At 42.3% G+C, this 12,937-nt stretch overlaps 2 protein-coding genes across 2 annotated transcripts in view; both read left to right on the top strand.

Annotated features, from left to right (window-relative positions):
• The window catches only part of LOC306818854 (NLR family CARD domain-containing protein 3-like), a 54,264-nt gene that overhangs the window by 29,222 nt on the left and 12,105 nt on the right, over window positions 1-12,937 (top strand). The gene's annotated exons all lie outside the window — the stretch shown is intronic.
• Window positions 1-12,937, top strand: part of LOC306818853 (uncharacterized protein) — a 137,817-nt gene that overhangs the window by 114,799 nt on the left and 10,081 nt on the right. The window lies entirely within an intron of this gene.

Here is a 12,937-nt window from a genome sequence, read left to right as displayed (position 1 = left end):
AAAGATTCAGCTTTATTTCTCGTCTGTCTTTAACTGAGGTTTCAGGAAGGTGAAGAAAAAGAGGACGTTATCACATCGGGGGAAACTACATTTACACAGCGTGCACACTTATTAGGCAGCTGAGTGTTTTGTCCTCATCATGACTTCAGTGAACACTTTCTGACTCTCTAAATATCAACTTGAACGTCTCTTGGATGAAATCATCTTGAGCTGATGTGAATGTTTGCGAGGAGGGAGGTTGAGGTCTAAATAATCCAAAGCTCGTCTCGATGTTTCATCAGCTCCTCCAGATGTTGTTAAAGGTCATTAGAGTTCAAACATTTGAACCTTCAGAGATGAAACTCAGAGTGTTCAGACACTCTGATGATGTTGCTGCCAAACTGTCCTGTGCAATGGACAGAATAGCAGCATGGCTGCATGACTCCAGCCTAACACTCAACATTGATTAAACAGTCTGTGTATTTTTATAACAAAAAATGCCGTCATGACTGGCCGAACATCTCAGTAAACGGTCAAATAATAAAACATGTTGAAGAGGTTAAATATTTAGGCATCATATTGGATCCAACACTGACCTTCAAGAAGCAGGTAAAAAAACTAAATCAAACTTTAAAATACAATCTCTCAAATTTTAGGCACATCAGATGCTCACTCTCCACTGAGGCATCTATGATGTTTTTGAACTCAATGATCCTCTCCCATATCTCTTACTGTATCACATGTTGGTCTCAGGCAAACAAGTCAACATTGAAATCTGTTGAAAATGTTCGTAAACAAGCTCAGAAAATATTTGAAAGAAAATCACGGCAGTGCCACCATTGTCACACACTCAATCAATACAGACTGTTAACTTCTGAACATTTCATTCGATTTTCAAATATCCGGATGGTCCACAAAATCAAAGCTGCTCCCCCTCCCCTGAAAAACTTTGTCCAGCTCTGCTCAGAGACCATCTGCAGAGCCCCAAGGTCCACCACTAGGGGGGAGTGTAGAGTCCCCAAGAGAGGATCTGCATTTGGCCAGTCCTCTTTCTCATACAAAGAAAGGAACAAAATCCACCATGAACTCAAAGTAAACACTGACTTCCATCTATTTTCAAAACATGTAAAAAAAAAAAAAAAGGATTGTAAACAATCAATCATGCTCTCATTCATTTTATTTTTCCTGCATGTATTTCCTGTTAGAATTCAGTATTGTAACTTTAACGATGCAAACATTACTTTAAATGAAGCCTTTGTGTGGAGTCTTAGCACATGTGTATTGTGATATGATGTGAATGTATACGTTGTATTGTATTGTGTATGTATCCTGTGTTGATCTGCCCAGGGACTGCAGAGGAACATTAGCAAACTGCTATAATCTGGTACGAAGCCTCTTTTCTCTGTGAGATCAATGATGTTGTTTGTACATCGGTGCCAAATCTTCCTCTAAATGTGTATCTTTATTCTGCACATCACAAAACTTTAAAAAAAGAAGGGAAAATCCCTTCCTGGGAAATACTATTGATGTATGGCACCAAGCACACCGACATACCAATGACATACATCCAATTTGTCACTTCTCTCCGATATGGGGAAACTCGAACTTTACAGCTGGAAGCAAGGATGGTGGTTTTAAAATATGGGCAGAAAAGGGCATAGCCAAAGTGGGGGATTTCTATGAGGAAGGTTTGTTACTTACATTTCAAGAACTTATTTTGAAATACAAAATTCATAAAAAAACATTTTTTTAAATACAACTTAAACATTTTATTTCTTCCAAATACAGGAATGTTAACTCTGAACCTCCACTCTCAAATTTGGAACATCTTACACTTGTGCACTCTCGGGGAGGGGTCAAATATCCTTATACTACTCTGCACTGCTATCATGCCATGTAGAATCCTCCACTGACAGGTTGGAGGCATGGGTCTGCGATATTAAGGAGAATATATCAGAGGAGGAATGGAACGAGGCTCGTCTAAAGCCCAGACACAAACTGTGAATGCAAAAATGAGCTTGTTACAATACAAGTGGATGATGCGGACATATATAACCCCAGGTACCCTCTTCCATTGTCTTTGGGAATGTCCCAAACTACAAACATACTGGAGAGAAGTGGGACAGACCATGTCAAGAATTGTTGGGGTTAATATACCTCACCAAGCAAAACTTTTTGTACTGGAGATCTACCCGAAAGACTTTGTGCTGTCTTCAAGCAAATCAACCTTGATTGATTTTGGACTGCTATAGGCCAGAAGGCTGATTGCACTTTACTGGACCTACCTTCAGTAAACATGTGGATCAAGGAAATGGCAAGCTATGTTGTGTTGGAAAAACTAACTTATGTGGTCAGAGGGAGGACACAGCCGTTTGAAAAGATTTGGGAACCTTTGCTAGAATTTATTCAGCAACAGGGTGCAGAACCACCTATTTCATCATAGCGTGATTTTGGAGTCGTTTGATCTGTGGAGGATGTTTTTTTTGTGTGTGTGTGTGTGTGTGTGTGTGTGTGTGTGTGTGTGTGTGTGTGTGTGTGTGTGTGTGTGTGTGTGTGTGTGTGTGTGTGTGTTATTTGTTCTGTATGTCAAAAAAAGACTACAAAATGGAGGACGTCGTTAACTTTATGATATACCTAAGTTGTAATTTTCTTTTTGTTGTCTCCAATAAAAATGTTTGAAAAAAACCTAAAAAAAAACCTTAATTAATCCAAAACGTTCCGAAAAGCAACTCCAGCAAAAACAAAGAAAATCCAAAAACACCACGAGGAGAAACACAGGGAGCAGGGAGAAGAAACAACAGGCCACGACAACCAACATCAGACAACGATCCAACAAGAGGGTCAGCAAACACAGAGACTATATAGACAGAGGTAATCAGACACAGGTGAGACTAATCAGACAGGTGAGGACAATCAGGGTCATCAAGACAGGAGGGAAACACAGAGAGGCAGGAAACCAGACAACACTGAAAACTACAAGGAACTAAAGGATGGAAGAAAACAGAATCACAGGGAGAAGACATTACCGAATAAAAGTGGAAACACTAAAGACTAAACAAGTAAACACCAAGAATCATTCACACAAGTAACACAGGAAACAATATTACAGACAACAGAGAAGGACACAAAGAAACACTGAAGACTAGAACACAACTTCAAACTCAGGAAACACTAAAGACTGAAACTAAGAAATATACGGAAGTCCAAACTCTGAAATATAAGACACAAAGCCAAAGCATGAGAGCTGAAGGCTTTCATGTAAATGTTAGGAAGGCTTCTTATTTATTGGCTGTCTATCACCATGGGCCTCAGGTCAGCATGTATGAACTTCACTTCTGCTTTATTTCTTCACATTCAAGTCAAAGGCTCATAAAGGAGGAAACAGAGCTAAACACACATGGGAGAGTTCAAAGTTCAGTGTGAAGGTGAAGAGGAGCGAGTGCACTCTTTAAATGAGCAGAGGTCAGAGAGGAAACTACAACCAACCAATCAAGAGGCTGACAGGTATGACATCACCTGTTGAAGACTTTGATTTATGTTCCTGAAATGATTTCAGTCTGTGAGCATCAGGACTGACTGGGTCACTTCTGAGGAGAATCTACACTTCACTCACTTATTATGTTTTTATACTGAACACTGATACAAGATGCATTATTTCAAATAAGCTTCAATATAAAAGCTCAAACTAAATGAACACACAGTGGAGTGTGTGTGCAGGAAATGACACTGATGTAAACAGGAAGTAAATCTGGATCAGAATCAAACTGTTGACTGTAGAATAACTCACTTCTATGATACTTTAATAAAACATGCTGAACTAGATTATAGATATAAACTGCACTCTGCTTTATTATGTAGAAAACAACAATATCATGAAGTGGAAGAAATCCTGTTATGTGACCCTGGAGCCTCCAGTTCACACTGTGTGTATACTGGGAGAGCCTCCAGTTCACACTGTGTGTATGCTGGGAGAGCCTCCAGTTCACACTGTGTGTATACTGGGAGAGCCTCCAGTTCACACTGTGTGTATACTGGGAGAGCCTCCAGTTCACACTGTGTGTATACTGGGAGAGCCTCCAGTTCACACTGTGACAGTCTGTGGATTTATCATGATGATGATTTATTTCTGTATGGATGATGTTTAACCTCTGTGAGGTTCTACATGAACCACAACACATCTGTATAATCCCTCTAACAAAGACAATCAGATGACAGATGTAGAGCTCCTGATTGGCTGACACATGAAGCACATGGTCTGTGTTGGATCAGCAGCAGCTGAAGAGCAGAGAAGATATGATGAAGCCTGGATTACATTCATGAAGTCATCCTGCATTAAAGCTGCAGAGAGGAAACGTCACAGCTCCTCCTCTCCACGCCGTCCAATCAGAGCTGATCACCAGCTCCTGGGTGGATCTGAGCTGTGACATCATCATGATGCTTCAAACAGATGAAATCTTCTTCATGTTGGGATGGAGGCAGATTAGCTTCAAGAAGTTTGGAGAGACAGAGTCAGAGGTTTGAAGGAACAGCACGTGAGTCTACCTGACTTCACTCAGCTAGAAGGTCGGATTCAGCGCGCTCTCTGATTGGTTCATCTTTCTCCTCGTCTGCAGGAAGAAGAAACTAAAAATCAGGAGTGATCAGACTGAGAGGAGAAAACAGAGTGAAGAGCACTGAGGACAGACAACTACTGACACCACTCTGACAGAGGACAAAGAGCTGTTTGTTATCATGTTGATGCTCATTATTCAATCTCACCTTTTTTACGAACTAAGTTATAGCGACGCTTGATGATAAGACCGGCAACAACACCTGCAACCAAAAGAGCAGCAGCAACGATCCATCCAACAGGGAAACCTGATCCTGAAAGAGAGAAAGTGTGTGAATGGTTGAGAGTGCAGTTTGTCTGTTTCCAGCTCGATGATGCTTTAAAGGACTTGACGTTTATTTGACACTTTGACCTGCAGGACTTTGAAATCAGGAGTTGGAGCTGTCTCAGAGGGTTTTTATTCTGGAAGGATCATTTAGGGAGACTTTTTAAAGTGTTGAAGTGAGTGACTGCTTTCACACTGTTTTCATGGAAAGTCTGTGTTCAAGTTCAAATGTGCTTTAAAGTGAGTTGAGTTTGTGATGCAGAGAAGAGAGCAGCACATGTGGATCCTCCAGGACTCTCTCTGGGACCTGATCAGACCAGGATCAGAGTGAAGCCAGACTTTACCTGAGGACTGGATCTCCCTAAAGAGCCTGTCTGTGTCTGCTCCATGACATCACTATGACATCACCCCCGACCTTTCTGCACCGCTTTAACAGCTCAGACCCTTGAGCAAGGCACCGAACCCCCAAACTGCTGCGCTGTGTTTCCTGTGTAGCAGCCTCTCTCTCTCTCTCTCTCTCTCTCTCTCTCTCTGACACTGTGGAGGAATAAAGGCCTCATCAGCATGGCTGCATGTTCACCACACATATCAAAGTGTGAGTCCACGTGGAGGCCGAGCCCCCTTTATAGTCCTCTGAAGCAGAGTCCTGAGTCCAGAGCGGGCGTCACACAGCCCCTGAAGGAAGCGTGGGACAAACAGCTGCTCAGGAGAGCTGGGAAACACACCGTCAAAAACACACAGGGTCTTTTTCAAACTGTCCACTACACCCTAGCCCCGCCCACTACCCCTCCGTTTGCGCGTCCACGCGGAGGGCCCGCCATATTAAGTCCGTCTCAAACCACTTAGCGGGGAGTGGTAGTGGGCCATAAAACCCTCCGCCAGCGAGTCTGCACCGATGCCCACTCGATGATCACGTGTAACGCCTATTGCGTCCGGTCGCCACGGAAGGAGTGACCTGTACTAAAGTAAGTTCAGTGTGTTCATGTTTGAACAAACCAAAACACTGCTCCAACTCAGATGGACATTTAATATGATCATACAGACGTGAACAACTTCACCTGTTTATCGTTTTAAAGGATAAAATAAAAGCCTCCTCTTCTTTTCTTCCTTCTGTTCACCTGTTTATTTCATTGTGTTTCATATTTAAAGGGACTGTTGCAAAAACTAAAGAATATTAAATCATGTTACAGACAACTTCTCACTCTTGTTTATTTATCATTGTTCTACTTTTTTAACAGCACATTTCCTGTAACTGGAGGAGGGAGTGTGTTGGGGTTGGTTTGAAAAAGGCCCACACACACACACACACACACACACACACACACACACACACACACACACACACACACACACACAGCAGCTCATTTCCTGTAACTGGAGGAGGGAGGAGCAACACGTGATCCAGACTCATGAGAGGAGGCGGGACAGTGAAAGTGAAAGTGTTCAGTGAGTTCAGACATTTTGTGGACAGAAGTGAAGAGAGAAGTAAAGAGTGAAGCAGGGTGAGTGTTTATCCACAGTTTTTATATCTTCACTTCTGTACTCTCAGTTTCCTCCTGTCAACTGAACACAGACAGTTTCTAATGACGTCACAGCTTACATTCATAGGAGCTGTGTGTGTGTGTGTGTGTGTGGTCGTGTCTGTATGTTCGTGTGTCTTTAGAAAAGGCCCAAAGTAACGGACATGTTGTTGACTGATATCGCGAGAAGTGAGCCTGCCCATGTGATCAGTCCTGATATTCTAATGAGTGGCACGCAGTATCAACAGATAGATAGATTGATAGATACTTTATTGATCCCGAGGGAAATTCAAGCTGACGAGTGAGCTTCAGTTGTCACGTGATAACTTAATAGAAGCTGTTTGTGCCTAAATTAAAGTGTGAGTATTCATCTCTTGCATATTTGTCATATTGTTTACTCATATGGATGTTGTTTGGTTGATATGAATGAAAGTCGGAGCCCGCGTGCTCGCGCTATGATCAGACACGTTAATGACAGCTGATTGCGTGCACGCTAATTTACGTCCCTCTGCTCACGTGACTCTGCGCGTCAGCGTGAGATGCGTCATGTTGAGTTAAAGGCACGTTCATTTATACACTTATTACGTAGTGTTTAGACAGTTGTGATTGAGCCCAAAGTGTTTAGTGTTAATTAAGTATTGTTATTTAGCTTGCCTTTCAACTACGCTTATTCGGCAACCGGATGTAGCAGCTTGCCTGTATGTTTCAAAATAAAAGCATCGTGCTGGTTCCGGCAGTTAGAGGATTTCTATAACAGGAAATGCTTTGTCAAGTTGTTAGCAGTAACTTAACAGGACTGAAATGTTAAAGAGACCTGTGCATTCTGTGTTTGAGTTTGTTAGTTTAAGACAGTGTGAAGAGAAATGTGATTATAACTACTGAATGGCTTTCTGTGTAAATGTATGGTTATATTTGACTGACAATATTACTTTATATAGGTGAAGTCATTTATGTTATTTATTATTGAGACTGTATTTTGTTATTCTTTCTTTTTATAGAACACCACACACACACACACACACACACACACACACACACATGCATAAGTGAAACAACCAGTTCCAACTAGCTGTATGTGCTGCTCTATTGGAAAGTAAAGAAGAGCTGAACAGTGTGAAATCTCTCTCTGCCCTTTCTTTCATCATACTCCCTGGAAACGTGGCCTTAAGTGGTGTTCTGGCCGACACCTTGGTGTGAACCTAGTGACAAACACAGAACGAGCGCCCAGCCTGAGCTATTGTTATTATCTCTACTACTGTGTCTGTGTGTGTGTGTGTGTGTGTGTGTGTGTGTGTGTGTGTGTGTGTGTGTGTTATATCATGTTTCCTGTTTCTCTTGTGTTGCTCTCTCAGTGAGTGTTTCTGTGTTTCTTCTCAGACTGACTTCAGATCAGATCATGGATGTGAGTTTAGAGGAAGAGGAGGACGGAGCAGAGTCTCCTGTACCCAGCTGTCAGTCTCTGAAGAGTGATTGGTCCAAAGATCATGGTATGAACTTCAGAAATAAAGGTGGACCCTCGGACACAAAGTAAGTCTTCTTACTAACTCTTTGTCTCTTCAGATGTTTTAGGAGGGTTAAAACACAAGAAACAATCATCTCCCTGCAGACTATGAGCTGAATCCAAACAGAAGAATTTCTTTCTTTCTTTTTTAATTTCATCTTTATTTAAGCAGGTAATTAACCCATTGAGATCAAGATCTCTTTCACAAGGGCGACCTGGCCAAGAGGGCAGCAGCACACGTCACGATTAAAACAGTTTACAGACAATAAGTTAAGAAAAAAACAACAATTCCAATGAACAGATCAGTTTACAGATGAAGTGCAGAGTTGTGATGACAGGTTACAATTCAGACACACAGACACTGTCCGATTGCCTCACGTTTTTTGTCCTTTAAGATCGAGCCAAAGGCTTCAAGTGAAATGAGGTCGGCCATTTTCAAGTCATTTTGGAGAAAGTTCCAGGTAGAGGGAGCAGCAAAACTGAACGCTCTTTTTCCGAGCTCAGTGCGGACACGAGGAACAGACAGTTTTAAAACATCACAGGAACACAAGGCGTGTTGGCTTCTGGTTCTTTGAAGGTGTTCACATAAATATGACGGCACCAAACCAAGAAGAGCTTTATAAAGAAGATTTAGCCAGTGTAAATACCTGCGCACCTTTAAGGGTGGCCAATCAGATTTCATGTACAGGTCACAGTGATGAGTAAGGCGTCTACAACCTGTCACAAATCTCAACACGCATTGATACACGGTATCCAATGACTGTAAACATTTAGCAGAGGCGCCCATGTACAGCACATCGCCATAATCCAACAAAGGAAGGAAGGTAGACGAAACAAGAAGTTCCCTCGCCCTGAGTGAAAAGCAGGATTTATTTCTATAATAAAATCTCAGCTTCACTTTGAGTTTGGAGACGAGTTTGGTGATATGTGCTTTAAATGATAGTTCACAGTCCAGAAGGAAACCCAGGTACTTGTAGCTTTTGCAAGCTCGATTGTATTTCCTTGGGACGTAAAATTCAAGGGTCCATTTGTTGGTACTTCACGTAAATGTGAAAACAACATGAGCTTTGTTTTATCATAGTTTATGACCAACTTTAGTTCCCTCAGCCGAGACTGGACAACATTAAATGCTGATTGCATAAACTCAAAAGCTTGTGCAACAGATGTTGAGCAACAATAGATGATAGTATCATCAGCATCAAAGTGATACATGGCATTCAACAAATTTTCACACAGATTGTTAACATGAATGGAAAATAAAATGGGTCCTAATATTGAACCCTGGGGGACCCCCTTTGAGATCTCTAAAAAGGACAAAGTGGATCCTGCCGATAGTTGTCAAACCATTGTGCTGCTTGCTTTGACAGGCCAATTTGATGTAAGATGTTGATCAATAATCTGTAATCAACAGTATCAAATGCCTTTGAAAGGTCAATAGATAGAGCTACACAACATTTTTCCAATCAAAGGCTTCAAAAATGTAATTTCAAACCTTAAATGCAGCTGTAACAGTGCTATGTTGTTTTCTCAAGCCTGACTGATATTTAGAAAGGACATTATTATCCTCCAAGAAGTCCTTCAATTGATCAGTAACTAAAGTGTTAGTCTCGTCGTCTACCTGGCCGCTAGCGCTAGCATTAGCATTGTCCTCATCTTCTCTATCCAGCGAGGTGCGGTCTTTGCTAGCGCCGTTAACGTCATCGACTTCACCCACTCTTTACGGTTTATATTTACGTGCGTTTGGCGTTTTTGTAGAGAAAGTTGTAATATACTCAGTACTGGGGCAAGCGTGGGCAACTGAGTGACTCCATGTTGAAATGGAAAAGCAAAAATGGGTCCAATAGGTCGGAGCTCTGAATCTCGCTGCCGTTCAGGTAGATGCCATAACCGGAAGTTAATCTTCATATTTTCTATCAGTCAACCATCAGTTTAGTTCTAAAGACATGTCTTCACAGGGGGACGAAGAGGACTCATGTTAGAGAGGAGGAGACGTCCTGTCCTCAGTATGGATCCAGACCAGGAGCTGTCAGTCAGAGCAGCACTGAACAAAGTAAGACTGTACACCTTTGTGCTTCTGTGATCTCCTCAAACACAACTTTTATTGGTCAATGTCAAAAGTCTAGAAATTAAAACTCTTTTTACTTCTTTTACAAAAACATCTGAAAACAATAATCAGATTCTATCATTCTCTCTTTCAGTAGATAGAGGTCAGCAGGAGGTTTTAGTTCAACATAAGGTCAGTCTGAGGACGAGATGTGAACATGTGACTGAAGGAAGTGATGAAACAGGAAGTAGATCCCCCCTCAAAAGGATCTACACTGAGCTCTTCATCACAGAGGGGCGGAGTGAAGAGGTGAACACCCAACATGAGGTGAGACAGATGGAGACAGACTCTAAAAAGAAGACCGTCCATGAGACTCCAATCAAGTGCCAGGACATCTTTAAAGCCTTACCCGACCAACAGGAACCAAAGACAGGAGCTCAACCCGACCAACAGAAACCCATCAGAGTGGTTCTGACAAACGGCGTGGCTGGTGTTGGAAAAACCTTCTCAGTGCAGAAGTTCACTCTGGACTGGGCCGAGGGCTCAGAGAACCAAGACGTCAGTCTGCTGATCCTGCTTTCATTCAGGGAGCTGAACTTGGTCAGAGATAAGCGCTACAGTCTTCTTGAGCTGCTCCGTGTTTTCCATCCAACATTACAGAAGGTGGCAGCAGAGACGCTCGCTGGCTGTAAACTGTTGTTCATCTTTGACGGCCTGGATGAAAGCAGACTGTCATTGGACTTCACAAACAGGGAGGTTGTGTCTGATGTCACACAGAAGTCATCGTTAAACACACTGTTCACAAACCTCATCAAGGGGAATCTGCTCCCCTCAGCTCTCATCTGGATCACTTCTCGACCTGCAGCAGCCAATCAGATCCCTCCTTCATGTGTTGACCGGTTTACAGAAGTACGAGGCTTCACTGACGCCCAGAAGGAGGAGTACTTCAGGAGGAGGTTCAGTGATGAAGATCTGTCCAGCAGAATCATCTCACACATCCAGACATCCAGGAGCCTCCACATCATGTGTCTGATCCCGGTCTTCTGCTGGATCACTGCCACAGTTCTGGAGCACATGATGAGCACAGAGCAGAGAGGAGAGCTGCCCAAGACCCTGACTGACATGTACTCACACTTCCTGCTGGTTCAGACAAAGAGGAAGAAGAACAAGTATGGTGAGGGACATCAGATGAGTCCATATGAGCTGACGGAGGCCGACAGGGAACTTCTTCTGAAGCTGGGGAGGCTGGCGTTTGAACATCTGGAGGACGGAAACATCATGTTCTACCAAGAAGACCTGGAGCGGTGTGGTCTGGATGTCACAGAGGCCTCGGTGTACTCGGGAGTTTGTACAGAGATCTTCAAAACAGAGTGTGTGATCTTCCAGAAAACAGTCTACTGCTTTGTTCATCTGAGCGTTCAGGAGTTTCTGGCTGCAGTCTACATGTTCCACAGTTTCACCGACAGGAACACAACAGTACTGAGGACTTTTCTGGGACAAAAACATGTAGATTCAACTTTTGATGTTCTCCTAAAGGAAGCAATGAAGAAATCCCTTCAAAGTCAGAACGGTCACCTGGACCTGTTTGTTCGCTTCCTTCATGGTCTTTCTCTGGAGTCAAACCAGAGACTCTTAGGAGGCCTGCTGGGTCAGACAGACAACAGTCCAGAAATGATCCAGAGAGTCATCAACAACCTGAAGAAGATGAACAGTTATGATGAGTCTCCTGACAGAAGCATCAACATCTTCCACTGTCTGACGGAGATGAAGGACCTCTCAGTCCATCAGGAGATCCAAGAGTTCCTGAAGTCAGAGAACAGATCAGAGAAGAAACTCTCTGAGATCCACTGCTCTGCTCTGGCCTACATGCTGCAGATGTCCGAGGAGGTTCTGGATGAGTTGGACCTGGAGAAGTACAAGACATCAGTCCAGGGACGACTGAGACTGATTCCAGCTGTGAGGAACTGCAGGAAGGCAAAGTAAGTCCAGATGTGATGAACATTATAAATCTGTGTCATGTACTAATAGTGCTGGGTGATATGACCTCAAATCAATATCACCACTCATTGAACATGTGACCTCAGTTAAGATTCATAAAAGATGATTTAGTTTTAGTTTTTTTTCCCTCATAGTTCACTGACATGGTCTCTACTGTAAATGTGCTCCACTATTAAAGCTGGGATATGTTTCTAATGAAGGAGTGAATATCTGATGAACTATCGAGTGGTTATTAAGTGAATATTTAGAATTGAAATCAAATCATCTCTTGAAATGAAAACCACACATTTTAGTTTTAAAGGAGAAATTAACTTCTCTAACAGAGAAACTTTTTTCTTCAGTGTTTTCATTTGACTTGTTTTTGTTGGACGTCGTCTTCCATGAAGACAAAATGTGTTCAAACTTCCAGGTCGTGGATTGGACGTGTCTTCACGTGACTCTGTCCTGAAAATAATTAAAATAATTGACATGGGCGAGATGACATCGATTAATTGTTCTGAAAGTCAGTTTGTAATAATGTTAAATTAATTTCCCAGCCCTATGTAATAATTTAATAAACTAAAGTAAATCCTCTCTGTTCAATAAAAACTGTTCCTCTGTTAATGTTCAGGAGAAACAGTCAGTGGTAGTTTTTTTCAGACGTGATGTTTTTGAGGTTTTTGTCCTGAGTTCATAAATGTTTTTGATAGTTGTTTTGTGAACACATTCAGGAGAGAATTCCCAAAGAAGTGACTGAGATGTGTGATAGTGTTAATCCCTGAAAAGAGAGATATCAGATGCTGTGAGCGCCCCCTTCCAGCCTCAGCAGGCATTACTAATCAATCATGAGCATCATCTCTGAACATGTCAGCAGGTAGATCACAGATAAAGTGTTCTTACAGGAGATCCTTCACCTCACTACATTTGATTCTTGGCTGACTTGTTTGATTTCTGGATCATTCTGCAGCAGTCTCTGTATTTTCACCTTTATAGAAGTGAGTCAGACGGCTGGAGAATGAGATGGTCCTCCTCCAGAGTTACT

Source organism: Symphodus melops, assembly GCF_947650265.1.
Source record: "Symphodus melops genome assembly, chromosome: 23".
Classification (NCBI taxonomy): Eukaryota; Metazoa; Chordata; class Actinopteri; order Labriformes; family Labridae; genus Symphodus; species Symphodus melops.
This window is presented reverse-complemented; position numbering and strand designations above follow the sequence as displayed.